Below are 27416 nucleotides of genomic sequence, written 5' to 3'. Positions count from 1 at the left end.
AGACTGGCTGGGAATCCGGAGTGCAGTTGACATTTTGCACCGATTCCGAAAATTATTTATTGATGCTTAAATCCACAGTTTACAAAGTGTGAAGCTGTCAACGGCCATCCTAAGCTGAACGCGCCTGCTCTCGTCAGATCGCAGACTGCTACCCAGCTTAGGGCCTGGTAAGTACCAGCATGGTAGACTGGCTGGGAATCCCGGGTGCAGTTGACATTTTAATCTATTGCCGCCTTCCGCTCCGATTCGGAAAAGGATTTATTGATGCTTAAATGCACAGTATAAAGGGCGTGAAGCTGTCAACGTCCATCCTAAGCTGAACGCGCCTGCTCTCGTCAGATCGCAGACTGCTACCCAGCTTAGGGCCCGGTAAGTACCAGCATGGGAGACTGGCTGGGAATCTCAGGTGTTGTTGACATTTTGCTCTGTAGCTCTGTAGACATTTTGCTCCGATTCCGAAAAGGATTTATTGATGCTTAAATCCACAGTATACAGGGTGTGAAGCCGTCTACGGCTATCCTAAGCTGAATGTGCCTGTTCTTGTCAGATCGCAGACTGCTGCCCGGCAAGTACGGGCATGGAAGACTGGCTGGCAATCAAAGGTGCTATTGACATTTTGCTCTGTTGCCGCCTTCCTCTCCGATTAAAAAAAATATTTATTGATGCTTAAATCCACAGTATACAAGGCGTTAAGATGTCAACGGCCATCCTAAGCTGAACGCGCCTGCTCTCGTCAGATCGCAGACTGCTACCCAGCTTAGGGCCCAGTAAGTACCGGCATGGGAGACTGGCTGGGAATCCCAGGTGTAGTTGACATTTTGCTCTGTTGCCGCCTTCCGTTCCGATTCCGAAAAGGATTTATTGATGCTTAAATGCACAGTATAAAAATCATGAAGCTGTCAATGGCCATTCTAAGCTGAACGCTCCTGCTCTTGTCAGATGGCAGACTGGTACAGATCTTAGGGCCCGGTAAGTACCGGCATGGGACACTGGCTGGGAATCCCGGCTGCCGTTGACATTTTGCTCTGTTGCCGCCTTCCGTTTCCGTTTCCAATTCCGAAAAGGATTTATTGATGCTTAAATGCACAATATACAGGGTGTGAAGCTGTCAACGGCCATCCTAAGCCTGAACGTGCCTGCTCTCCTCAGATCGCAGACTGCTGCCCGGCAGTTACCGGCATGGGAGACTGGCTGGCAATCCAAGGTGCCATTGACATTTTGCTCTGTTGCCGCCTTCCTCTCCGATTAAAAAAAATATTTATTGATGCTTAAATCCACAATATACAAGGCGTGAAGATGTCAACGGCCATCCTAAGCTGAACGCGCTTGCTCTCGTCAGATCGCAGACTGCTACCCAGCTTAGGGCCCAGTAAGTACCGGCATGGGAGACTGGCTGGGAATCCCGGGTGCAGTTGACATTTTGCTCTGTTGCCGCCTTCCGTTCCGATTCCGAAAAGGATTTATTGATGCTTAAATGCGCAGTATAAAAAGCATGAAGCTGTCAATGGCCAACCTAAGCTGAACGCGCCTGCTCTTGTCAGTTCGCAGACTGCTACCCAGCTTAGGACCCGGTAAGTACTGGCATGGGAGACTGGCTGGGAATCCCAGGTGCCGTAGACATTTTGCTCTATTGCTGCCTTCCGCTCCGATTCCGAAAAGAATTTATTGATGCTTAAATCCACAGTATACAAGGTGTGAAGCTGTCGACGGCCATCCTAAGCTTAACGCGCCTGCTCTCGTCAGATCGCAGACTGGTACAGATCTTAGGGCCCGGTAAGTACCGGCATGGGACACTGGCTGGGAATCCCGGCTGCCGTTGACATTTTGCTCTGTTGCCGCCTTCCGTTCCGATTCCGAAAAGGATTTATTGATGCTTAAATGCACAGTATACAAAGTGTGAAGCCGTCTACGGCTATCCTAAGCTGAATGCGCCTGTTCTTGTCAGATCGCAGACTGCTTCCCGGCAAGTACGGGCATGGGAGACTGGCTGGCAATCCAAGGTGCTATTGACATTTTGATCTGTTGCCGCCTTCCTCTCCGATTAAAAATTTTTTTTATTGATGCTTAAATCTACAGTATACAAGGCGTGAAGATGTCAACCGCCATTCTAAGCTGAACGCGCCTACTCTCGTCAGATCGCAGACTGCTACCCAGCTTAGGGCCCGGTAAGTACTGGCATGGGAGACTGGCTGGGAATCCCAGGTGCCGTTGACATTTTGCTCTATTGCTGCCTTCCGCTCCGATTCCGAAAATAATTTATTGATGCTTAAATCCACAGTATACAAGGTGTGAAGCTGTCGACGGCCATCCTAAGCTTAACGCGCCTGCTCTCGTTAGATCGCAGACTGGTACAGATTTTAGGGCCCGGTAAGTACCGGCATGGGACACTGGCTGGGAATCCCGGCTGCCGTTGACATTTTGCTCTGCTGCCGCCTTCCGTTCCGATTCCGAAAAGGATTTATTGATGCCTAAATGCACAGTATAAAGGGCGAGAAGCTGTCAACGGCCATCCTAAGCTGAACGCGCCTGCTCTCATCAGATCGAAGACTGCTACCCAGCGTAGGGCCTGGTAAATACCAGCATGGGAGACTGGCTGGGAATCCCAGGTGTCGTTGACATTTTGCTCTGTTGCCGCCTTCCGCTCCGATTCCGAAAAGGATTTATTGATGCTTAAATCCACAGTATAGAGGGTGTGAAGATGTCTACGGCCATCCTAAGCTGAATGCGCCTGTTCTCGTCAGATCGCAGACTGCTACCCAGCTTCAGGCCTGGTAAGTACCAGCATGGGAGACTGGCTGGGAATCCCGGGTGCCATTGACATTTTGCTCTATTGCTGCCTTCCGCTCCGATTCCGAAAATAATTTATTGATGCTTAAATCCACAGTATACAAGGTGTGAAGCTGTCGACGGCCATCCTAAGCTTAACGCGCCTGCTCTCGTCAGATCGCAGACTGGTACAGATCTTAGGGCCCGGTAAGTACCGGCATGAGACACTGGCTGGGAATCCCGGCTGCCGTTGACATTTTGCTCTGTTGCCGCCTTCCGTTCCGATTCCGAAAAGGATTTATTGATGCTTAAATGCACAGTATACAAAGTGTGAAGCTGTCAACGGCCATCCTAAGCTGAACGTGCCTGCTCTCGTCAGATCGCAGACTGCTACCCAGCTTAGGGCCCGGTAAGTACCAGCATGGGAGACTGGCTGAGAATCCTGGGTGCAGTTGACATTTTAATCTGTTGCCACCTTCCGCTCCGATTCGGAAAAGGATTTATTGATGCTTAAATCCACAATATACAGGGTGTGAAGCTGTCAACGGCCATCCTAAGCCTGAACGTGCCTGCTCTCCTCAGAACGCAGACTGCTGCCCGGCAGTTACCGGCATGGGAGACTGGCTGGCAATCCAAGGTGCAATTGACATTTTGCTCTGTTGCCGCCTTCCTCTCCGATTAATAAAAATATTTATTGATGCTTAAATCCACAATAAACAAGGCGTAAAGATGTCAACGGCCATCCTAAGCTGAACGCACCTGCTCTCGTCAGATTGCAGACTGCTAACCAGCTTAGGGCCCGGTAAGTACCAGCATGGGAGACTGGCTGGGAATCCCAGGTGTTGTTGACATTTTGCTCTGTAGCCGCCTTCTGCTCCGATTCCGAAAAGGATTTATTGATGCTTAAATGCACAGTATAAAAAGCATGAAGCTGTCAATGGCCATCCTAAGCTGAACATGCCTGCTCTCGTCAGATCGCAGACGGCTACCCAGCTTAGTGCCCGGTAAGTACTGGCATGGGAGACTGGCTGGGAATCCCGGGTGCCGTTGACATTTTGCTCTATTGCTGCCTTCCGCTCCGATTCCGAAAATAATTTATTGATGCTTAAATCCACAGTATACAAGGTGTAAAGCTGTCGACGGCCATCCTAAGCTTAACGCGCCTGCTCTCGTCAGATCGCAGACTGGTAGAGATCTTAGGGCCCGGTAAGTACTGGCATGGGACACTGGCTGGGAATCCCGGCTGCCGTTGACATTTTGCTCTGTTGCCGCCTTCCGTTCCGATTCCGAAAAGGATTTATTGATGCTTAAATGCACAGTATACAAAGTGTGAAGCTGTCAACGGCCATCCTAAGCTGAACGCGCCTGCTCTCGTCAGATCGCAGACTGCTACCCAGCTTAGGGCCTGGTAAGTACCAGCATGGGAGACTGGCTGGGAATCCCGGGTGCAGTTGACATTTTAATCTGTTGCCACCTTCCGCTCCGATTCGGAAAAGGATTTATTGATGCTTAAATCCACAATATACAGGTTGTGTAGCTGTCAACGGCCATCCTAAGCCTGAACGTGCCTGCTCTCCTCAGATTGCAGACTGCTGCCCGGCAGTTACCGGCATGGGAGACTGGCTGGCAATCCAAGGTGCCATTGACATTTTGCTCTGTTGCCGCCTTCCTCTCCGATTAATAAAAATATTTATTGATGCTTAAATCCACAATATACAAGGCGTGAAGATGTCAACGGCCATCCTAAGCTGAACGCATCTGCTCTCGTCAGATTGCAGACTGCTACCCAGCTTAGGGCCCGGTAAGTACCAGCATGGGAGACAGGCTGGGAATCCCAGGTGTTGTTGACATTTTGCTCTGTAGCCGCCTTCTGCTCCGATTCCGAAAAGGATTTATTGATGCTTAAATCCACAGTATACAGGGTGTGAAGCTGTCAATGGCCATCCTAAGCTGAACGCGCCTGCTCTCGTCAGATCGCAGACTGCTACCCAGCTTAGGACCCGGTAAGTACCGGCATGGGACACTGGCTGGGAATCCCGGCTGCCGTTGACATTTTGCTCTGTTGCCGTCTTCCGTTCCAATTCCGAAAAGGATTTATTGATGCCTAAATGCACAGTATAAAGGGCGAGAAGCTGTCAACGGCCATCCTAAGCTGAACGCGCCTGTTCTCGTCAGATCGCAGACTGCTACCCAGCTTCGGGCCTGGTAAGTACCAGCAAGGGAGACTGGCTGGGAATCCCGGGTGCAGTTGACATTTTGCTCTGTTTCTGCTCCGATTCCGAAAATTATTTATTGATGCTTAAATCCACAGTATACAAAGTGTGAAGCTGTCAACGGCCATCCTAAGCTGAACGCGCCTGTTCTCGTCAGATCGCAGACTGCTACCCAGCTTAGGGCCTGGTAAGTACCAGCATGGGAGACTGGCTGGGAATCCCGGGTGCAGTCGACATTTTAATCTGTTGCCGCCTTCCGCTCCGATTCGGAAAAGGATTTATTGATGCTTAAATGCACAGTATAAAGGGCATGAAGCTGTCAACGGCCATACTAAGCTGAACGCGCCTGCTCTCGTCAGATCGCAGACTGCTACCCAGCTTAGGGCCAGGTGAGTACCAGCATGGGAGACTGGCTGGGAATCCCAGGTGTCGTTGACATTTTGCTCTGTTGCCGCCTTACGCTCCGATTCCGAAAAGGATTTATTGATGCTTAAATCCACAGTATACAGGGTGTGAGGATGTCTACGGCCATCCTAAGCTGAATGCGCCTGTTCTCGTCAGATCGCAGACTGCTACCCAGCTTCGGGCCTGGTAAGTACCGGCATGGGAGACTGGCTGGGAATCCCGGGTGCAGTTGACATTTTGCTCTGTTTCTGCTCCGATTCCGAAAATTATTTATTGATGCTTAAATCCACAGTATACAAAGTGTGAAGCTGTCAACGGCCATCCTAAGCTGAACGCGCCTGCTTTCGTCAGATCGCAGACTGCTACCCAGCTTAGAGCCTGGTAAGTACCAGCATGGGAGACTGGCTGGGAATCCCGGGTGCAGTTAACATTTTAATCTGTTGCCGCCTTCCCCTCCGATTCGGAAAAGGATTTATTGATGCTTAAATCCACAATATACAGGGTGTGAAGCTGTCAACAGCCATCCTAAGCCTGAACTTGCCTGCTCTCCTCAGATCGCAGACTGCTGCCCGGCAGTTACCGGCATGGGAGACTGGCTGGCAATCCAAGGTGCCATTGACATTTTGCTCTGTTGCCGCCTTCCTCTCCGATTAAAAAAATATTTATTGATGCTTAAATCCACAATATACAAGGCGTGAAGATGTCAACGGCCATCCTAAGCTGAACGCGCCTGCTCTCGTCAGATCGCAGACTGCTACCCAGCTTAGGGCCCAGTAAGTACCGGCATGGGAGACTGGCTGGGAATCCCGGGTGCAGTTGACATTTTGCTCTGTTGCCGCCTTCCGCTCCGATTCCGAAAATAATTTATTGATGCTTAAATCCACAGTATACAAGGTGTGAAGCTGTCGACGGCCATCCTAAGCTTAACGCGCCTGCTCTCGTCAGATCGCAGACTGGTACAGATCTTAGGGCCCGGTAAGTACCGGCATGGGACACTGGCTGGGAATCCCGGCTGCCGTTGACATTTTGCTCTGTTGCCGCCTTCCGTTCCGGTTCCGATTCTGAAAAGTATTAATTGATGCTTAAATGCACAGTATACAAAGTGTGAAGCTGTTAACGGCCATCCTAAGCTGAACGCGCCTGCTCTCGTCAGATCGCAGACTGCTACCCAGCTTAGGGCCCGGTAAGTACCAGCATGGGAGACTGGCTGGGAATCTCAGGTGTTGTTGACATTTTGCTCTGTAGCTCTGTAGACATTTTGCTCCGATTCCGAAAAGGATTTATTGATGCTTAAATCCACAATATACAGGGTGTGAAGCCGTCTACGGCTATCCTAAGCTGAATGCGCCTGTTCTTGTCAGATCGCAGACTGCTGCCCGGCAAGTACGGGCATGGGAGACTGGCTGGCAATCCAAGGTGCTATTGACATTTTGATCTGTTGCCGCCTTCCTCTCCGATTAAAAAAAATTATTTATTGATGCTTAAATCCACAGTATACAAAGCGTGAAGATGTCAACAGCCATCCTAAGCTGAACGCGCCTGCTCTCGTCAGATCGCAGACTGCTACCCAGCTTAGGGCCCGGTAAGTACTGGCATGGGAGACTGGCTGGGAATCCCGGGTGCCGTTCATATTTTGCTCTATTGCTGCCTTCCCCTCCGATTCCGAAAAGAATTTATTGATGCTTAAATCCACAGTATACAAGGTGTGAAGCTGTCGACGGCCATCCTAAGCTTAACGCGCCTGCTCTCGTCAGATCGCAGACTGGTACAGATCTTAGGGCCCGGTAAGTACCGGCATGGGACACTGGCTGGGAATCCCGGCTGCCGTTGACATTTTGCTCTGTTGCCGCCTTTCGTTCCAATTCCGAAAAGGATTTATTGATGCCTAAATGCACAGCATAAAGGGCGAGAAGCTGTCAACGGCCATCCTAAGCTGAACGCGCCTGTTCTCGTCAGATCGCAGACTGCTACCCAGCTTAAGGCCCAGTAAGTACCGGCATGGGAGACTGGCTGGGAATCCCGGGTGCAGTTGACATTTTGCTCTGTTGCCGCCTTCCGTTCCGATTCCGAAAAGGATTTATTGATGCTTAAATGCACAGTATAAAAAGCATGAAGCTGTCAATGGCCATCCTAAGCTGAACGCGCCTGCTCTCGTCAGATCGCAGACTGCTACCCAGCTTAGGGCCTGGTAAGTACTGGCATGGGAGACTGGCTGGGAATCCCGGTTGACATTTAGCTCTATTGCTGCCTTCCGCTCCGATTCCGAAAATAATTTATTGATGCTTAAATCCACAGCATCCTAAGCTTAACGCGCCTGCTCTCGTCAGATCGCAGACTGGTACAGATCTTAGGGCCCAGTAAGTACCGGCATGGGACACTGGCTGGGAATCCCGGCTGCCGTTGACATTTTGCTCTGTTGCCGCCTTCCGTTCCGATTCCGAAAAGGATTTATTGATGCTTAAATGCACAGTATACAAAGTGTGAAGCTGTCAACGGCCATCCTAAGCTGAACGCGCCTGCTCTCGTCAGATCGCAGACTGCTACCCAGCTTAGGGCCTGGTAAGTACCAGCATGGGAGACTGGCTGGGAATCCCGGGTGCAGTTGACATTTTAATCTGTTGCCGCCTTCCGCTCCGATTCGGAAAAGGATTTATTGATGCTTAAATGCACAGTATAAAGGGCGTGAAGCTGTTAACGGCCATCCTAAGCTGAACGAGCCTGCTCTCGTCAGATCGCAGACTGCTACCCAGCTTAGGGCCCGGTAAGTACCAGCATGGGAGACTGGCTGGGAATCTCAGGTGTTGTTGACATTTTGCTCTGTAGCTCTGTAGATATTTTGCTCCGATTCCGAAAAGGATTTATTGATGCTTAAATCCACAATATACAGGGTGTGAAGCCGTCTACGGCTATCCTAAGCTGAATGCGCCTGTTCTTGTCAGATCGCAGACTGCTGCCCGGCAAGTACGGGCATGGGAGACTGGCTGGCAATCCAAGGTGCTATTGACATTTTGATCTGTTGCCGCCTTCCTCTCCGATTAAAAAAAATATTTATTGATGCTTAAATCCACAGTATACAAGGCGTTAAGATGTCAACGGCCATCCTAAGCTGAACGGGCCTGCTCTCGTCAGATCGCAGACTGCTACCCAGCTTAGGGCCCGGTAAGTACTGGCATGGGAGACTGGCTGGGAATCCCGGGTGCCGTTGATATTTTGCTCTATTGCTGCCTTTCGCTCCGATTCCGAAAAGAATTTATTGATGCTTAAATCCACAGTATACAAGGTGTGAAGCTGTCGACGGCCATCCTAAGCTTAACGCGCCTGCTCTCGTCAGATCGCAGACTGGTACAGATCTTAGGGCCCGGTAGGTACCGGCATGGGACACTGGCTGGGAATCCCGGCTGCCGTTGACATTTTGCTCTGTTGCCGCCTTCCATTCCAATTCCGAAAAGGATTTATTGATGCCTAAATGCACAGTATAAAGGGTGAGAAGCTGTCAACGGCCATTCTAAGCTGAACGCGCCTGCTCTCGACAGATCGCAGACTGTTACCCAGCTTAGGGCCCGGTAAGTACCAGCATGGGAGACTGGCTGGGTATCCCAGGTGTCGTTGACATTTTGCTCTGTTGCCGCCTTCCGCTCCGATTCCGAAAAGGATTTATTGATGCTTAAATCCACAGTATACAAGGTGTGAAGATGTCTACGGCCATCCTAAGCTGAATGCGCCTGTTCTCGTCAGATCGCAGACTGCTACCCAGCTTCGGCCTGGTAAATACCAGCATAGGAGACTGGCTGGGATTACCGGGTGCAGTTGACATTTTGCTCTGTTTCTGCTCCGATTCCGAATTTTTTTTATTGATGCTTAAATCCACAGTATACAAAGTGTGAAGCTGTCAATGGCTATCCTAAGCTGAACGCGCCTGCTCTCATTAGATCGCAGACTGCTACCCAGCTTAGGGCCTGGTAAGTACCAGCATGGGGAACTGGCTGGGAATCCCGGGTGCAGTTGACATTTTAATCTGTTGCCGCCTTCCGCTCCGATTCGGAAAATGATTTATTGATGCTTAAATCCACAATATACTGGGTGTGAAGCTGTCAACGGCCATCCTAAGCCTGAACGTGCCTGCTCTCCTCAGATCGCAGACTGCTGCCCGGCAGTTACCGGCATGGGAGACTGGCTGGCAATCCAAGGTGCCATTGACATTTTGCTCTGTTGCCGCCTTCCTCTCCGATTAATAAAAATATTTATTGATGCTTAAATCCACAATATACAAGGCGTGAAGCTGTCAACGGCCATCCTAAGCTGAACGCGCCTGCTCTCGTCAGATCGCAGACTGCTACCCAGCTTAGGGCCTGGTAAGTACCAGCATGGGAGACTGGCTGGGAATCCCGGGTGCAGTTGACATCTTAATCTGTTGCCGCCTTCCGCTCCGATTCGGAAAAGGATTTATTGATGCTTAAATGCACAGTATAAAGGGCATGAAGCTGTCAACGGCCATCCTAAGCTGAACGCGCCTGCTCTCGTCAGATCGCAGACTGCTACCCAGCTTAGGGCCCGGTGAGTACCAGCATGGGAGACTAGCTGGGAATCCCAGGTGTCGTTGACATTTTGCTCTGTTGCCGCCTTACGCTCCGATTCCGAAAAGGATTTATTGATGCTTAAATCCACAGTATACAGGGTGTGAAGATGTCTACGGCCATCCTAAGCTGAATCCGCCTGTTCTCGTCAGATCGCAGACTGCTACCCAGCTTCGGGCCTGGTAAGTACCGGCATGGGAGACTGGCTGGGAATCCCGGGTGCAGTTGACATTTTGCTCTGTTTCTGCTCCGATTCCGAAAATTATTTATTGATGCTTAAATCCACAGTATACAAAGTGTGAAGCTGTCAACGGCCATCCGAAGCTGAACGCGCCTGCTTTTGTCAGATCGCAGACTGCTACCCAGCTTAGAGCATGGTAAGTACCAGCATGGGAGACTGGCTGGGAATCCCGGGTGCAGTTGACATTTTAATCTGTTGCCGCCTTCCCCTCCGATTCGGAAAAGGATTTATTGATGCTTAAATCCAAATATACAGGGTGTGAAGCTGTCAACAGCCATCCTAAGCCTGAACTTGCCTGCTCTCCTCAGATCGCAGACTGCTGCCCGGCAGTTACCGGCATGGGAGACTGGCTGGCAATCCAAGGTGCCATTGACATTTTGCTCTGTTGCCGCCTTCCTCTCCGATTAAAAAAATATTTATTGATGCTTAAATCCACAATATACAAGGTGTGAAGATGTCAACGGCCATCCTAAGCTGAACGCGCCTGCTCTCGTCAGATCGCAGACTGCTACCCAGCTTAGGGCCCAGTAAGTAGCGGCATGGGAGACTGGCTGGGAATCCCGGGTACAGTTGACATTTTGCTCTGTTGCCGCCTTCCGCTCCGATTCCGAAAAGAATTTATTGATGCTTAAATCCACAGTATACAAGGTGTGAAGCTGTCGACGGCCATCCTAAGCTTAACGCGCCTGCTCTCGTCAGATCGCAGACTGGTACAGATCTTAGGGCCCGGTAAGTACCGGCATGGGACACTGGCTGGGAATCCCGGCTGCCGTTGACATTTTGCTCTGTTGCCGCCTTCCGTTCCGGTTCCGATTCCGAAAAGTATTAATTGATGCTTAAATGCACAGTATACAAAGTGTGAAGCTGTCAACGGCCATCCTAAGCTGAACGCGCCTGCTCTCGTCAGATCGCAGACTGCTACCCAGCTTAGGGCCCGGTAAGTACCAGCATGGGACACTGGCTGGGAATCTCAGGTGTTGTTGACATTTTGCTCTGTAGCTCTGTAGACATTTTGCTCCGATTCCGAAAAGGATTTATTGATGCTTAAATCCACAATATACAGGGTGTGAAGCCGTCTACGGCTATCCTAAGCTGAATGCGCCTGTTCTTGTCAGATCGCAGACTGCTGCCCGGCAAGTACGGGCATGGGAGACTGGCTGGCAATCCAAGGTGCTATTGACATTTTGATCTGTTGCCGCCTTCCTCTCCGATTAAAAAAAAAATATTTATTGATGCTTAAATCCACAGTATACAAGGCGTGAAGATGTCAACAGCCATCCTAAGCTGAACGCGCCTGCTCTCGTCAGATCGCAGACTGCTACCCAGCTTAGGGCCCGGTAAGTACTGGCATGGGAGACTGGCTGGGAATCCCGGGTGCCGTTGATATTTTGCTCTATTGCTGCCTTCCGCTCCGATTCCGAAAATAATTTATTGATGCTTAAATCCACAGTATACAAGGTGTGAAGCTGTCGACGGCCATCCTAAGCTTAACGCGCCTGCTCTCGTCAGATCGCAGACTGGTACAGATCTTAGGGCCCGGTAAGTACCGGCATGGGACACTGGCTGGGAATCCCGGCTGCCGTTGACATTTTGCTCTGTTGCCGCCTTTCGTTCCAATTCCGAAAAGGATTTATTGATGCCTAAATGCACAGCATAAAGGGCCAGAAGCTGTCAACGGCCATCCTAAGCTGAACGCGCCTGTTCTCGTCAGATCGCAGACTGCTACCCAGCTTCGGGCCTGGTAAGTACCAGCAAGGGAGACTGGCTGAGAATCCCGGGTGCAGTTGACATTTTGCTCTGTTTCTGCTCCGATTCCGAAAATTATTTATTGATGCTTAAATCCACAGTATACAAAGTGTGAAGCTGTCAACGGCCATCCTAAGCTGAACGCGCCTGCTCTCGTCAGATCGCAGACTGCTAGCCAGCTTAGGTCCTGGTAAGTACCAGCATGGGAGACTGGCTGGGAATCCCGGGTGCAGTTGACATTTTAATCTGTTGCCGCCTTCCGCTCTGATTCGGAAAAGGATTTATTGATGGTTAAATCCACAATATACAGGGTGTGAAGCTGTCAACGGCCATCCTAAGCCTCAACGTGCCTGCTCTCCTCAGATCGCAGACTGCTGCCCGGCAGTTACCGGCATGGGAGACTGGCTGGCAATTTAAGGTGCCATTGACATTTTGCTCTGTTGCCGCCTTCCTTTCCGATAAAAAAAATATTTATTGATGCTTAAATCCATAATATACAAGGCGTGAAGATGTCAACGGCCATCCTAAGCTGAACGCGCCTGCTCTCGTCAGATCGCAGACTGCTACCCAGCTTAGGGCCCAGTAAGTACCGGCATGGGAGACTGGCTGGGAATCCCGTGTGCAGTTGACATTTTGCTCTGTTGCCGCCTTCCGTTCCGATTCCGAAAAGGATTTATTGATGCTTAAATGCACAGTATAAAAAGCATGAAGCTGTCAATGGCCATCCTAAGCTGAACGCGCCTGCTCTCGTCAGATCGCAGACTGCTACCCAGCTTAGGGCCCGGTAAGTACTGGCATGGGAGACTGGCTGGTAATCCCGGTTGACATTTAGCTCTATTGCTGCCTTCCGCTCCGATTCCGAAAATAATTTATTGATACTTAAATCCACAGTATACAAGGTGTGAAGCTGTCGACGGCCATCCTAAGCTTAACGCGCCTGCTCTCGTCAGATCGCAGACTGGTACAGATCTTAGGGCCCGGTAAGTACCGGCATGGGACACTGGCTGGGAATCCCGGCTGCCGTTGTCATTTTGCTCTGTTGCCGCCTTCCGTTCCGATTCCGAAAAGGATTTATTGATGCTTAAATGCACAGTATACAAAGTGTGAAGCTGTCAACGGCCATCCTAAGCTGAACGCGCCTGCTCTCGTCAGATCGCAGACTGCTACCCAGCTTAGGGCCCGGTAAGTACTGGCATGGGAGACTGGCTGAGAATCCCTGTTGCCGTTGACATTTTGCTCTATTGCTCCGATTCCGAAAATAATTTATTGATGCTTAAATCCACAGTATACAAGGTGTGAAGCTGTCAACAGCCATCCTAAGCTGAACGCGCCTGCTTTCGTCAGATCGCAGACTGCTACCCAGCTTAGAGCCTGGTAAGTACCAGCATGGGAGACTGGCTGGGAATCCCGGGTGCAGTTGACATTTTAATCTGTTGCCGCCTTCCGCTCCGATTCGGAAAAGGATTTATTGATGCTTAAATGCACAGTATAAAGAGTGAGAGGCTGTTAACGGCCATCCTAAGCTCAACGCGCCTGCTCTCGTCAGATCGCAGACTGCTACCCAGCTTAGGGCCCGGTAAGTACCAGCATGGGAGACTGGCTGGGAATCTCAGGTGTTGTTGACATTTTGCTCTGTAGCTCTGTAGACATTTTGCTCCGATTCCGAAAAGGATTTATTGATGCTTAAATCCACAATATACAGGGTGTGAAGCCGTCTACGGCTATCCTAAGCTGAATGCGCCTGTTCTTGTCAGATCGCAGACTGCTGCCCGGCAAGTACGGGCATGGGAGACTGGCTGGCAATCCAAGGTGCTATTGACATTTTGATCTGTTGCCGCCTTCCTCTCCGATTAAAAAAAATATTTATTGATGCTTAAATCCACAGTATACAAGGTGTTAAGATGTCAACGGCCATCCTAAGCTGAACGCGCCTGCTCTCGTCAGATCGCAGACTGCTACCCAGCTTAGGGCCCGGTAAGTACTGGCGTGGTAGACTGGCTGGGAATCCCGGGTGCCGTTGATATTCTGCTCTATTGCTGCCTTCCGCTCCGATTCCGAAAATAATTTATTGATGCTTAAATCCACAGTATACAAGGTGTGAAGCTGTCGACGGCCATCCTAAGCTTAACGCGCCTGCTCTCGTCAGATCGCAGACTGGTACAGATCTTAGGGCCCGGTAAGTACCGGCATGGGACACTGGCTGGGAATCCCGGCTGCCGTTGACATTTTGCTCTGTTTCCGCCTTCCATTCCAATTCCGAAAAGGATTTATTGTTGCCTAAATGCACAGTATAAAGGGCGAGAAGCTGTCAACAGCCATCTTAAGCTGAACGCGCCTGCTCTCGTCAGATCGCAGACTGCTACCCAGCTTAGGGCCCGGTAAGTACCAGCATGGGAGACTGGCTGGGAATCCCAGGTGTCGTTGACATTTTGCTCTGTTGCCGCCTTCCGCTCCGATTCCGAAAAGGATTTATTGATGCTTAAATCCACAGTATACAGGGTGTGAAGATGTCTACGGCCATCCTAAGCTGAATGCTCCTGTTCTCGTCAGATCGCAGACTGCTACCCAGCTTCGGGCCTGGTAAGTACCAGCATAGGAGACTGGCTGGGAATACCGGGTGCAGTTGACATTTTGCTCTGTTTCTGCTCCGATTCCGAATTTTTTTTATTGATGCTTAAATCCACAGTATACAAAGTGTGAAGCTGTCAATGGCCATCCTAAGCTGAACGCACCTGCTCTCATCAGATCGCAGACTGCTACCCAGCTTAGGGCCTGGTAAGTACCAGCATGGGAGACTGGCTGGGAATCCCGGGTGCAGTTGACATTTTAATCTGTTGCCGCCTTCCGCTCCGATTCGGAAAAGGATTTATTGATGCTTAAATCCACAATATACAGGGTGTGAAGCTGTCAACGGCCATCCTAAGCCTGAACGTGCCTGCTCTCCTCAGATCGCAGACTGCTGCCCGGCAGTTACCGGCATGGGAGACTGGCTGGCAATCCAAGGTGCCAATGACATTTTGCTCTGTTGCCGCCTTCCTCTCCGATTAATAAAAATATTTATTGATGCTTAAATCCACAATATACAAGGTGTGAAGCTGTCAACGGCCATCCTAAGCTGAACGCGCCTGCTCTCGTCAGATCGCAGACTGCTACCCAGCTTAGGGCCTGGTAAGTACCAGCATGGGAGACTGGCTGGGAATCCCGGGTGCAGTTGACATTTTAATCTGTTGCCGCCTTCCGCTCCGATTCGGAAAAGGATTTATTGATGCTTAAATGCACAGTATAAAGGGCGTGAAGTTGTCAACGGCCATCCTACGCTGAACGTGCTTGCTCTCGTCAGATCGCAGACTGCTACCCAGCTTAGGGCTCGGTAAGTACCAGCATGGGAGACTGGCCGGGAATCCCAGGTGTCGTTGACATTTTGCTCTGTTGCCGCCTTACGCTCCGATTCCGAAAAGGATTTATTGATGTTTAAATCCACAGTATACAGGGTGTGAAAATGTCTACGGCCATCCTAAGCTGAATGTGCCTGTTCTCGTCAGATCGCAGGCTGCTACCCAGCTTCGGGCCTGGTAAGTACCAGCATGGGAGACTTGCTGGGAATACCGAGTGCAGTTGACATTTTGCTCTGTTTCTGCTCCGATTCCGAAAATTATTTATTGATGCTTAAATTCACAGTATACAAATTGTGAAGCTGTCAACGGCCATACTAAGCTGAACGCGCCTGCTCTCGTCAGATCGCAGACTGCTACCCAGCTTAGGGCCTGGTAAGTACCAGCATGGGAGACTGGCTGGGAATCCCGGGTGCAGTTGACATTTTAATCTGTTGCCGCCTTCCGCTCCGATTCGGAAAAGGATTTATTGATGCTTAAATCCACAATATACAAGGTGTGAAGCTGTCAACGGCCATCCTAAGCCTGAACGTGCCTGCTCTCCTCAGATCGCAGACTGCTGCCCGGCAGTTACCGGTATGGAAGACTGGCTGGCAATCCAAGGTGCCATTGACATTTTGCTCTGTTGCCGCCTTCCTCTCCGATTAAAAAAATATTTATTGATGCTTAAATCCACAATATACAAGGCGTGAAGATGTCAACGGCCATCCTAAGCTGAACGCGCCTGCTCTCGACAGATCGCAGACTGCTACCCAGCTTAGGGCCCAGTAAGTACCGGCATGGGAGACTGGCTGGGAATCCCGGGTGCAGTTGACATTTTGCTCTGTTGCCGCCTTCCGCTCCGATTCCGAAAAGAATTTATTGATGCTTAAATCCACAGTATACAAGGTGTGAAGCTGTCAACAGCCATCCTAAGCTTAACGCGCCTGCTCTCTTCAGATCGCAGACTGGTACAGATCTTAGGGCCCGGTAAGTACCGGCATGGGACACTGGCTGGGAATCCCGGCTGCCGTTGACATTTTGCTCTGTTGCCGCATTCCGTTCCAATTCCGAAAAGGATTTATTGATGCTTAAATGCACAGTATAAAAAGCATGAAGCTGTCAATGGCCATCCTAAGCTGAACGCGCCTGCTCTCGTCAGATCGCAGACTGCTACCCAGCTTCGGGCCTGGTAAGTACCAGCATGGGAGACTGGCTGGGAATCCTGGGTGCAGTTGACATTTTGCTCTGTTTCTGCTCCGATTCCGAAATTTTTTTATTCATGCTTAAATCCACAGTATACAAAGTGAGAAGCTGTCAACGGCCATCCTAAGCTGAACGCGCCTGCTCTTGTCAGATCGCAGACTGCTACCCAGCTTAGGGCCTGGTAAGTACCAGCATGGGAGACTGGCTGGGAATCCAGGGTGCAGTTGACATTTTAATCTATTGCCACCTTCCGCTCCGATTCGGAAAAGGATTTATTGATGCTTAAATCCACAATATACAGGGTGTGAAGCTGTCAACGGCCATCCTAAGCCTGAACGTGCCTGCTCTCCTCAGATCGCAGACTGCTGCCCGGCAGTTACCAGCATGGGAGATTGGCTGGCAATCCAAGGTGCCATTGACATTTTGCTCTGTTGCCGCCTTCCTCTCCGATTAAAAAAATATTTATTGATGCTTAAATCCACAATATACAAAGTGTGAAGCTGTCAACGGCCATCCTAAGCTGAGCGCGCCTGCTCTCGTCAGATCGCAGACTGCTACCCAGCTTAGGGCCCGGTAAGTACCAGCATGGGAGGCTGGCTGGGAATCCCAGGTTTTGTTGACATCTTGCTCTGTTGCCGCCTTACACTCCGATTCCGAAAAGGATTTATTGATGCTTAAATCCACAGTATACAGGGTGTGAAGATGTCTACGGCCATCCTAAGCTGAATGTGCCTGTTCTCGTCAAATCGCAGACTGCTACCCAGCTTCGGGCCTGGTAAGTACCAGCATGGGAGACTGGCTGGGAATCCCCGGTGCAGTTGACATTTTGCTCTGTTTCTGCTCCGATTCCGAAAATTATTTATTGATGCTTAAATCCACAGTATACAAAGTGTGAACCTGTCAACGGCAATCCTAAGCTGAACGCGCCTGCTCTCGTCAGATCGCAGACTGCTACCCAGCTTAGGGCCCGGTAAGTACCAGCATGGGAGACTGGCTGGGAATCCCAGGTGTTGTTGACATTTTGCTCTGTAACCGCCTACCGCTTCGATTCCGAAAAGGATTTATTGATGCTTAAATCCACAGTATACAGGGTGTGAAGCCGTCTACGGCTATCCTAAGCTGAATGTGCCTGTTCTTGTCAGATCGCAGACTGCTGCCCGGCAAGTACGGGCATGGGAGACTGGCTGGCAATCCAAGGTGCTATTGACATTTTGCTCTGTTGCCGCCATCCTAAGCTGAACGGCCATCCTAAGCTGAACGCGCCTGCTCTCGTCAGATCGCAGACTGCTACCCAGCTTAGGGCCTGGTAAGTACCAGCATGGGAGACTGGCTGGGAAACTCGGGTGCAGTTGACATTTTAATCTGTTGCCGCCTTCCGCTCCTATTCGGAAAAGGATTTATTGATGCTTAAATGCACAGTATAAAGGGCGTGAAGCTGTTAACGGCCATCCTAAGCAGAACGCGCCTGCTCTCGTCAGATCGCAGACTGCTACCCAGCTTAGGGCCTGGTAAGTACCAGCATGGGAGACTGGCTGGGAATCTCAGGTGTTGTTGACATTTTGCTCTGTAGCTCTGTAGACATTTTGCTCCGATTCCGAAAAGGATTTATTAAATCCACAATATACAGGGTGTGAAGCCGTCTACGGCTATCCTAAGCTGAATGCGCCTGTTCTTGTCAGATCGCAGACTGCTGCCTGGCAAGTACTGGCATGGGAGACTGGCTGGCAATCCAAGGTGCTATTGACATTTTGATCTGTTGCCGCCTTCCTCTCCGATTAAAAAAAAATATTTATTGATGCTTAAATCCACAGTATACAAAGAGTGAAGATGTCAACGGCCATCCTAAGCTGAACGCGCCTGCTCTCGTCAGATCGCAGACTGCTACCCAGCTTAGGGCCCAGTAAGTACCGGCATGGGAGACTGGCTGGGAATCCCGGGTGCAGTTGACATTTTGCTCTGTTGCCGCCTTCCGTTCCGATTCCGAAAAGGATTTATTGATGCTTAAATGCACAGTATAAAAAGCATAAAGCTGTCAATGGCCATCCTAAGCTGAACGCGCCTGTTCTCGTCAGATCGCAGACTGCTACCCAGCGTAGGGCCCGGTAAGTACTAACATGGGAGAGTGACTGGGAATCGCAGGTGTCGTTGACATTTTGCTCTGTTGCCGCCTTCCGCTCCGATTCCGTAAAGGTTTTATTGATGCTTAAATCCACAGTATACAGGGTGTGAAGATGTCTACGGCCATCCTAAGCTGAATGTGTCTGTTCTCGTCAGATCGCAGACTGCTACCCAGCTTCGGGCCTGGTAAGTACCAGCATGGGAGACTGGCTGGGAATCCTGGGTGCAGTTGACATTTTGCTCTGTTTCTGCTCCGATTCCGAAAATTATTTATTGATGCTTAAATCCACAGTATACAAAGTGTGAAGCTGTCAACGGCCATCCTAAGCTGAACGTGCCTGCTCTCGTCAGATCGCAGACTGCTACCCAGCTTAGGGCCCAGTAAGTACCAGCATGGGAGACTGGCTGGAAATCCCAGGTGTCGTTGACATTTTGCTCTATTGCCGCCTTACGCTCCGATTCCGAAAATTATTTATTGATGCTTAAATCCACAGTATACAAAGTGTGAAGCTGTCAACGGCCATCCTAAGCTGAACGCGCCTGCTCTCGTCTGATTGCAGACTGCTACCCAGCTTAGGGCCTGGTAAGTGCCAGCATGGGAGACTGGCTGGGAATCCCGGGTGCAGTTGACATTTTAATCTGTTGCCGCCTTCCGCTCCGATTCGGAAAAGGATTTATTGATGCTTAAATCCACAATATACAGGGTGTGAAGCTGTCAACGGCCATCCTAAGCCTGAACGTGCCTGCTCTCCTCAGATCGCAGACTGCTGCCCGGCAGTTACCGGCATGGAAGACTGGCTGGCAATCCAAGGTGCCATTGACATTTTGCTCTGTTGACGCCATCCTCTCCGATTAAAAAAATATTTATTGATATTGTGGATTTAAGCATCAATAAATCCTTTTCCGAATCGGAGAGGAAGGCGGCAACATATTAAAATGGCAACTGCACCCGGGATTCCCAGCCAGTCTCCCATGCTGGTACTTACCAGGCCCTAAGCTGGGTATCAGTCTGCGATCTGTCGAGAGCAGGCGCGTTCAGCTTAGGATGGCCGTTGACAGCTTCACACTTTGTATACTGTGCATTTAAGCATCAATAAATCCTTTTCGGAATGGGAATGGAAGGCGGCAACAGAGCAAAATGTCAACGGCAGCCGGGATTCCCAGCCAGTGTCCCATGCCGGTACTTACCGGGCCCTAAGATCTGTACCAGTCTGCGATCTGACGAGAGCAGGCGCGTTAAGCTTAGGATGGCCGTCGACAGCTTCACACCTTGTATACTGTGGATTTAAGCATCAATAAATTATTTTCGGAATCGGAGCGGAAGGCAGCAATAGAGCAAAATGTCAACGGCAACCAGGATTCATAGCCAGTCTCCCATGCCAGTACCTACCGGACCCCTAAGCTAGAGCAGTCTGCGATCTGACGAGAGCAGGCGCGTTCAGCTTAGGATGGCCGTTGACAGCTTCTCGCACTTTATACTGTGCATTTAAGCATCAATAAATCCTTTTCGGAATCGGAACGGAAGGCGGCAACAGAGCAAAATGTCAACGGCAGCCGGGATTCCCAGCCAGTGTCCCATGCTGGTACTTACTGGGCCCTAAGCTGGGTAGCAGTCTGCGTTCTGACGAGAGCAGGCGCGTTCAGCTTAGGATGGCCGTTGACAGTTTCACGCCCTTTATACTGTGCATTTAAGCATCAATAAATCCTTTTCCGAATCGGAGCGGAAGGCGGCAACAGAGCAAAATGTCAACTGCACCCGGGATTCCCAGCCAGTCTACCATGCTGGTACTTACCAGGCCCTAAGCTGGGTAGCAGTCTGCGATCTGACGAGAGCAGGCGCGTTCAGCTTAGGATGGCCGTTGACATCTTCCCGCCTTGTATATTGTGAATTTAAGCATCAATAAATATTTTTATTAATCGGAGAGGAAGGCGGCAACAGAGCAAAATGTCAATGGCACCTTGGATTGCCAGCCAGTCTCCCATGCCGGTAACTGCCGGGCAGTAGTCTGCGATCTGAGGAGAGCAGGCACGTTCAGGCTTAGGATGGCCGTTGACAGCTTCACACCCTGTGTATTGTGGATTTAAGCATCAATAAATCCTTTTCGGAATCGGAACGGAAGGCGGCAACAGAGCAAAATGTCAACGGCAGCCGGGATTCCCAGCCAGTGTCCCATGCCGGTACTTACCAGGCCCTATGATCTGTACCAGTCTGCGATCTGACGAGAGCAGGCGCGTTAAGCTTAGGATGGCCGTCGACAGCTTCACACCTTGTATACTGTGGATTTAAGCATCAATAAATTATTTTCGGAATCGGAGCGGAAGGCAGCAATAGAGCAAAACGTCAACGGCAACCGGGATTCCCAGCCAGTCTCCCATGCCAGTAATTACCGGGCCCTAAGCTAGATAGCAGTCTGCGATCTGACGAAAGCAGGCGCGTTCAGCTTAGGATGGCCATTGACAGCTTCATGATTTTTATACCGTGCATTTAAGCATCAATAAATCCTTTTCGGAATCGGAACCGGAACCGGAACGGAAGGCGGCAACAGAGCAAAATGTCAACTGCACCCGGGATTCCCAGCCAGTCTTCCATGCCGGTACTTATTGGGCCCTAAGCTGGGTAGCAGTCTGCGATCTGACAAGAGCAGGCGCGTTCAGCTTAGGATGGCCATTGACAGCTTCATGCTTTTTATACTGTGCATTTAAGCATCAATAAATCCTTTTCGGAATCGGAACGGAAGGCGGCAACAGAGCAAAATGTCAACTGCACCCGGGATTCCCAGCCAGTCTCCCATGCCGGTACTTACTGGGCCCTAAGCTGGGTAGCAGTCTGCGATCTGACGAGAGCAGGCGCGTTCAGCTTAGGATGGCTGTTGACATCTTCATGCCTTGTATATTGTGAATTTAAGCATCAATAAATATTTTTATTAATCGGAGAGGAAGGCGGCAACAGAGCAAAATGTCAATGGCACCTTGGATTGCCAGCCAGTCTCCCATGCCGGTAACTGCCCGGCAGTAGTCTGCGATCTGAGGAGAGCAGGCACGTTCAGGCTTAGGATGGCCGTTGACAGCTGCACACCCTGTGTATTGTGGATTTAAGCATCAATAAATCCTTTTCCGAATCGAAGCGCAAGGCGGCAACAGATTAAAATGTCAACTGCACCTGGGATTCCCAGCCAGTCTCCCATGCTGGTACTTACCAGGCCCTAAGCTGGGTAGCAGTCTGCGATCTGACGAGAGCAGGCGCGTTCAGCTTAGGATGGCCATTGACAGCTTCATGCTTTTTATACTGTGCATTTAAGCATCAATAAATCCTTTTCGGAATCGGAACGGAAGGCGGCAACAGAGCATAATGTCAACTGCACCCGGGATTCCCAGCCAGTCTCCCATGCCGGTACTTACTGGGCCCAAAGCTGGGTAGCAGTCTGCGATCTGACGAGAGCAGGCGCGTTCAGCTTAGGATGGCCGTTGACATCTTCACGCCTTGTATATTGTGAATTTAAGCATCAATAAATATTTTTATTAATCGGAGAGGAAGGCGGCAACAGAGCAAAATGTCAATGGCACCTTGGATTGCCAGCCAGTCTCCCATGCCGGTAACTGCCCGGCAGTGGTCTGCGATCTGAGGAGAGCAGGCACGTTCAGGCTTAGGATGGCCGTTGACAGCTGCACACCCTGTGTATTGTGGATTTAAGCATCAATAAATCCTTTTCCGAATCGGAGCGCAAGGCGGCAACAGATTAAAATGTCAACTGCATCTGGGATTCCCAGCCAGTCTCCCATGCTGGTACTTACCAGGCCCTAAGCTGGGTAGCAGTCTGCGATCTGACGAGAGCAGGCGCGTTCAGCTGAGGATGGCCGTTGACAGCTTCACACTTTGTATACTGTGGATTTAAGCATCAATAAATAATTTTTGGAATCGGAGCAGAAACAGAGCAAAATGGCAACTGCACCCGGGATTCCCAGCCAGTCTCCCACGCTGGTACTTACCAGGCCCGAAGCTGGGTAGCAGTCTGCGATCTGACGAGAACAGGCGCATTCAGGTTAGGATGGCCATAGACATCTTCACACCCTGAATACTGTGGATTTAAGCATCAATAAATCCTTTTCGGAATTGGAGCGTAAGGCGGCAACAGAGCAAAATGTCAACGACACCTGGGATTCCCAGCCAGTCTCCCATGCTGGTACTTACCAGGCCCTAAGCTGGGTATCAGTCTGCGATCTGACGAGAGCAGGCGCATTCAGCTTAGGATGGCCGTTGACAGCTTCACGCCCTTTATATTGTGGATTTAAGCATCAATAAATAATTTTCCGAATCGAAGCGGAAGGCGGCAACAGATTAAAATGTCAACTGCACCCGGGATTCCCACCCAGTCTCCCATGCTGGTACTTACCAGGCCCTAAGCTGGGTAGCAGTCTGCGATCTGACGAGAGCAGGCGCGTTCAGCTTAGGATGGCCGTTTACAGCTTCTTGATTTTTATATTGTGCATTTAAGCATCAATATATCCTTTTCGGAATCAGAACGGAACGGAAGGCGGCAACAGAGCAAAATGTCAACTGCACCCGGGATTCCCAGCCAGTCTCCCATGCTGGTACTTACCGGGCCCAAAGGTGGGTAGCAGTCTGCGATCTGACGAGAGCAGGCGCGTTCAGCTTAGGATGGCCGTTGACAGCTTCTCGCCCTTTATACTGTGCATTTAGGCATCAATAAATCCTTTTCTGAATCGGAACGGAAGGCGGCAACAGAGCAAAATGTCAACGGCAGCCGGGATTCCCAGCCAGTCTCCCATGCTGGTATTTACCAGGCCCTAAGCTGGGTATCAGTCTGCGATCTAACGAGAGCAGGCGCATTCAGCTTAGGATGGCCGTTGACAGCTTCACGCCCTTTATATTGTGGATTTAAGCATCAATAAATAATTTTCCGTATCGAAGCGGAAGGCGGCAACAGATTAAAATGTCAACTGCACCCGGGATTCCCAGCCAGTCTCCCATGCTGGTACTTACCAGGCCCTAAGCTGGGTAGCAGTCTGCGATCTGACAAGAGCAGGCGCGTTCAGCTTAAGATGGCCGTTGACAGCTTCTCGCCCTTTATACTGTGCATTTAGGCATCAATAAATCCTTTTCTGAATCTGAACGGAAGGCGGCAACAGAGCAAAATGTCAACGGCAGCCGGGATTCCCAGCCAGTCTCCCATGCTGGTACTTACCAGGCCCTAAGCTGGGTATCAGTCTGCGATCTGTCGAGAGCAGGCGCGTTCAGCTTAGGATGGCCATAGACATCTTCACACCCTGTATACTGTGGATTTAAGCATCACTAAATCCTTTTCGGAATCGGAGCGTAAGGCGGCAACAGAGCAAAATGTCAACGACACCTGGGATTCCCAGCCAGTCTCCCATGCTGGTACTTACCGGGCCCTAAGCTGGGTAGCAGTCTGCGATCTGACGAGAGCAGGCGTGTTCAGCTTAGGATGGCCGTTGACAGCTTCTTGATTTTTATATTGTGCATTTAAGCATCAATATATCCTTTTCGGAATCGGAACGGAAGGCGGCAACAGAGCAAAATGTCAACTGCACCCGGGATTCCCAGCCAGTCTCCCATGCTGGTACTTACCAGGCCCTAAGCTGGGTAGCAGTCTGCGATCTGACGAGAGCAGGCGCGTTCAGCTTAGGATGGCCGTTGATAGCTTCTCGCCCTTTATACTGTGCATTTAGGCATCAATAAATCCTTTTCGGAATCGGAACGGAAGGCGGCAACAGAGCAAAATGTCAACGGCAGCCGGGATTCCCAGCCAGTCTCCCATGCTGGTACTTACCAGGCCCTAAGCTGGGTATCAGTCTGCGATCTGTCGAGAGCAGGCGCGTTCAGCTTAGGATGGCCGTTGACAGCTTCATACTTTGTATACTGTGCATTTAAGCATCAATAAATCCTTTTCGGAATCGGAACGGAAGGCGGCAACAGAGCAAAATGTCAACGGCAGCCGGGATTCCCAGCCAGTGTCCCATGCCGGTACTTACCGGGCCCTAAGATCTGTACCAGTCTGCGATCTGACGAGAGCAGGCGCGTTAAGCTTAGGATGGCCGTCGACAGCTTCACACCTTGTATACTGTGGATTTAAGCATCAATAAATTATTTTCGGAATCGGAGCGGAAGGCAGCAATAGAGCAAAATGTAAACGGCAACCGCGATTCCCAGCCAGTCTCCCATGCCAGTACCTACCGGGCCCTAAGCTAGAGCAGTCTGCAATCTGACGAGAGCAGGCGCGTTCAGCTTAGGATGGCCATTGACAGCTTCATAATTTTTATACTGTGCATTTAAGCATCAATAAATCCTTTTCGGAATCGGAACGGAAGGCGGCAACAGAGCAAAATGTCATCTGCACCCGGGATTCCCAGCCAGTCTCCCATGCCGCTACTTACTGTGCCCTTAGCTGGGTAGCAGTCTGCGATCTGACGAGAGCAGGCGCGTTCAGCTTAGGATGGCCATTGACAGCTTCATGCTTTTTATACTGTGCATTTAAGCATCAATAAATCCTTTTCGGAATCTGAACGGAAGGCGGCAACAGAGCATAATGTCAACTGCACCCGGGATTCCCAGCCAGTCTCCCATGCCGGTACTTACTGGGCCCTAAGCTGGGTAGCAGTCTGCGATCTGACGAGAGCAGGCGCGTTCAGCTTAGGATGGCCGTTGACATCTTCACACCTTGTATATTGTGGATTTAAGCATCAATAAATATTTTTATTAATCGGAGTGGAAGGCGGCAACAGAGCAAAATGTCAATGGCACCTTGGATTGCCAGCCAGTCTCCCATGCCGGTAACTGCTGGGCAGCAGTCTGCGATCTGAGGAGAGCAGGCACGTTCAGGCTTAGGATGGCCGTTGACAGCTTCACACCCTGTGTATTGTGGATTTAAGCATCAATAAATCCTTTTCGGAATCGGAGCGGAAGGCGGCAACAGATTAAAATGTCAACTGCACCCGGGATTCCCAGCCAGTCTCCCATGCCGGTACTTACCGGGCCCTAAGCTGGGTAGCAGTCTGCGATCTGACGAGAGCAGGCGCGTTCAGCTTAGGATGGCCGTTGACATCTTCACGCCTTGTATACTGTGGATTTAAGCATCAATAAATATTTTTTTTAATCGGAGAGTAAGGCGGCAACAGATCAAAATGTCAATAGCACCTTTGATTGCCAGCCAGTCTCCCATGCCCGTACTTGCCGGGCAGCAGTCTGCGATCTGACAAGAACAGGCGCATTCAGCTTAAGATAGCCATAGACGGCTTCACACCCTGTATATTGTGGATTTAAGCATCAATAAATCCTTTTCGGAATCGGAGCAAAATGTCTACAGAGCTACAGAGAAAAATGTCAACAACACCTGAGATTCACAGCCAGTCTCCCATGCTGGTACTCACCGGGCCCTAGGCTGGGTAGCAGTCTGCGATCTGACGAGAGCAGGCGCGTTCAGCTTAGGATGGCTGTTAACAGCTTCATGCTCTTTATACTGTGCATTTAAGCATCAATAAATCCTTTTCCGAATCGGAGCAGAAGGCGGCAACAGAATAAAATGTCAACTGCACCCGGGATTCCCAGCCAGTCTCCCATGCTGGTACTTACCAGGCCTTAAGCTGAGTAGCAGTCTGCGATCTAACGAGAGGAGGCGCGTTCAGCTTAGGATGGCCGTTGACAGCTTCACACTTTGTATACTGTGCATTTAAGCATCAATAAATCCTTTTCGGAATCGGAACGGAAGGCGGCAACAGAGCAAAATGTCAACGGCAGCCGGGATTCCCAGCCAGTGTCCCATGCCGGTACTTACCGGGCCCTAAGATCTGTACCAGTCTGCGATCTGACGAGAGCAGGCGCGTTAAGCTTAGGATGGCCGTCGACAGCTTCACACCTTGTATACTGTGGATTTAAGCATCAATAAATTCTTTTCGGAATCGGAGCGGAAGGCGGCAACAGAGCAAAATGTCAACGGCACCCGGGATTACCAGCCAGTCTCCCATGCCAATACTTACCAGGCCCTAAGCTGAGTAGCAGTCTGCGATCTGACGAGAGCAGGCGCGTTCAGCTTAGGATGGCCGTTGACAGCTTCACACTTTGTATACTGTGGATTTAAGCATCAATAAATAATTTTCGGAATCGGAGCAGGAACAGAGCAAAATGTCAACTGCACCCGGGATTCCCAGCCAGTCTCCCATGCTGGTACTTACCAGGCCCGAAGCTGGGTAGCTGTCTGCGATCTGAGAAGAACAGGCGCATTCAGCTTAGGATGGCCGTAGACATCTTCACACCCTGTATACTGTTAATTTAAGCATCAATAAATTATTTTCGGAATCGGAGCGGAAGGCGGCAACAGAGCAAAATGTCAACGACACCTGGGATTCCCAGCCAGTCTCTCGTGCTGGTACTTACCGGGCCCTAAGCTGGGAAGCAGTCTGCGATCTGACGAGAGCAGGCGCGTTCAGCTTAGGATGGCCATTGACAGCTTCATGCTTTTTATACTGTGCATTTAAGCATCAATAAATCCATTTCGGAATCGGAAGGGAAGGCGGCAACAGAGCAAAATGTCAACTGCACCCGGGATTCCCAGCCAATCTCCCATGCCGGTACTTACTGGGCCCTAAGCTGGGTAGCAGTCTGTGATCTGACGAGAGCAGGCGCGTTCAGCTTAGGATGGCCGTTGACATCTTCACGCCTTGTATATTGTGGATTTAAGCATCAATAAATATTTTTTTAATCGGAGAGGAAGGCGGCAACAGAGCAAAATGTCAATGGCAC

General features: G+C 50.4%; 18 pseudogenes; 13 read left to right on the top strand and 5 right to left on the bottom strand.

The window, feature by feature from the left end:
- The first annotated feature begins 298 nt into the window (after positions 1-298).
- Positions 299-418, top strand: LOC130352124 (5S ribosomal RNA; annotated as a pseudogene).
- A 3079-nt stretch (positions 419-3497) lies between these two features.
- LOC130352438 (5S ribosomal RNA) lies at positions 3498-3617 on the top strand (annotated as a pseudogene).
- Positions 3618-4103: 486 nt separating this feature from the next.
- On the top strand, positions 4104-4223 carry LOC130348736 (5S ribosomal RNA; annotated as a pseudogene).
- Positions 4224-5297: 1074 nt separating this feature from the next.
- On the top strand, positions 5298-5417 carry LOC130325298 (5S ribosomal RNA; annotated as a pseudogene).
- Positions 5418-6496: 1079 nt separating this feature from the next.
- On the top strand, positions 6497-6616 carry LOC130353020 (5S ribosomal RNA; annotated as a pseudogene).
- A 1256-nt stretch (positions 6617-7872) lies between these two features.
- LOC130348725 (5S ribosomal RNA) lies at positions 7873-7992 on the top strand (annotated as a pseudogene).
- A 1673-nt stretch (positions 7993-9665) lies between these two features.
- Positions 9666-9785, top strand: LOC130348714 (5S ribosomal RNA; annotated as a pseudogene).
- Positions 9786-9867: 82 nt separating this feature from the next.
- On the top strand, positions 9868-9987 carry LOC130322357 (5S ribosomal RNA; annotated as a pseudogene).
- Positions 9988-13056: 3069 nt separating this feature from the next.
- LOC130352854 (5S ribosomal RNA) lies at positions 13057-13176 on the top strand (annotated as a pseudogene).
- Positions 13177-14649: 1473 nt separating this feature from the next.
- Positions 14650-14769, top strand: LOC130326389 (5S ribosomal RNA; annotated as a pseudogene).
- A 273-nt stretch (positions 14770-15042) lies between these two features.
- LOC130348703 (5S ribosomal RNA) lies at positions 15043-15162 on the top strand (annotated as a pseudogene).
- A 479-nt stretch (positions 15163-15641) lies between these two features.
- On the top strand, positions 15642-15761 carry LOC130353094 (5S ribosomal RNA; annotated as a pseudogene).
- A 1660-nt stretch (positions 15762-17421) lies between these two features.
- On the top strand, positions 17422-17541 carry LOC130347927 (5S ribosomal RNA; annotated as a pseudogene).
- A 4247-nt stretch (positions 17542-21788) lies between these two features.
- Positions 21789-21908, bottom strand: LOC130352445 (5S ribosomal RNA; annotated as a pseudogene).
- Positions 21909-22780: 872 nt separating this feature from the next.
- LOC130323749 (5S ribosomal RNA) lies at positions 22781-22900 on the bottom strand (annotated as a pseudogene).
- Positions 22901-23997: 1097 nt separating this feature from the next.
- Positions 23998-24117, bottom strand: LOC130321341 (5S ribosomal RNA; annotated as a pseudogene).
- Positions 24118-25600: 1483 nt separating this feature from the next.
- LOC130353032 (5S ribosomal RNA) lies at positions 25601-25720 on the bottom strand (annotated as a pseudogene).
- Positions 25721-26604: 884 nt separating this feature from the next.
- Positions 26605-26724, bottom strand: LOC130332011 (5S ribosomal RNA; annotated as a pseudogene).
- Between the last annotated feature and the right edge of the window lie 692 nt (positions 26725-27416).

Source organism: Hyla sarda, chromosome 1, assembly GCF_029499605.1.
Source record: "Hyla sarda isolate aHylSar1 chromosome 1, aHylSar1.hap1, whole genome shotgun sequence".
Lineage (NCBI taxonomy): Eukaryota > Metazoa > Chordata > Amphibia > Anura > Hylidae > Hyla > Hyla sarda.
The sequence above is the reverse complement of the archived record's forward strand: the minus strand, read 5'-3'. Positions and strand labels throughout refer to the sequence as shown.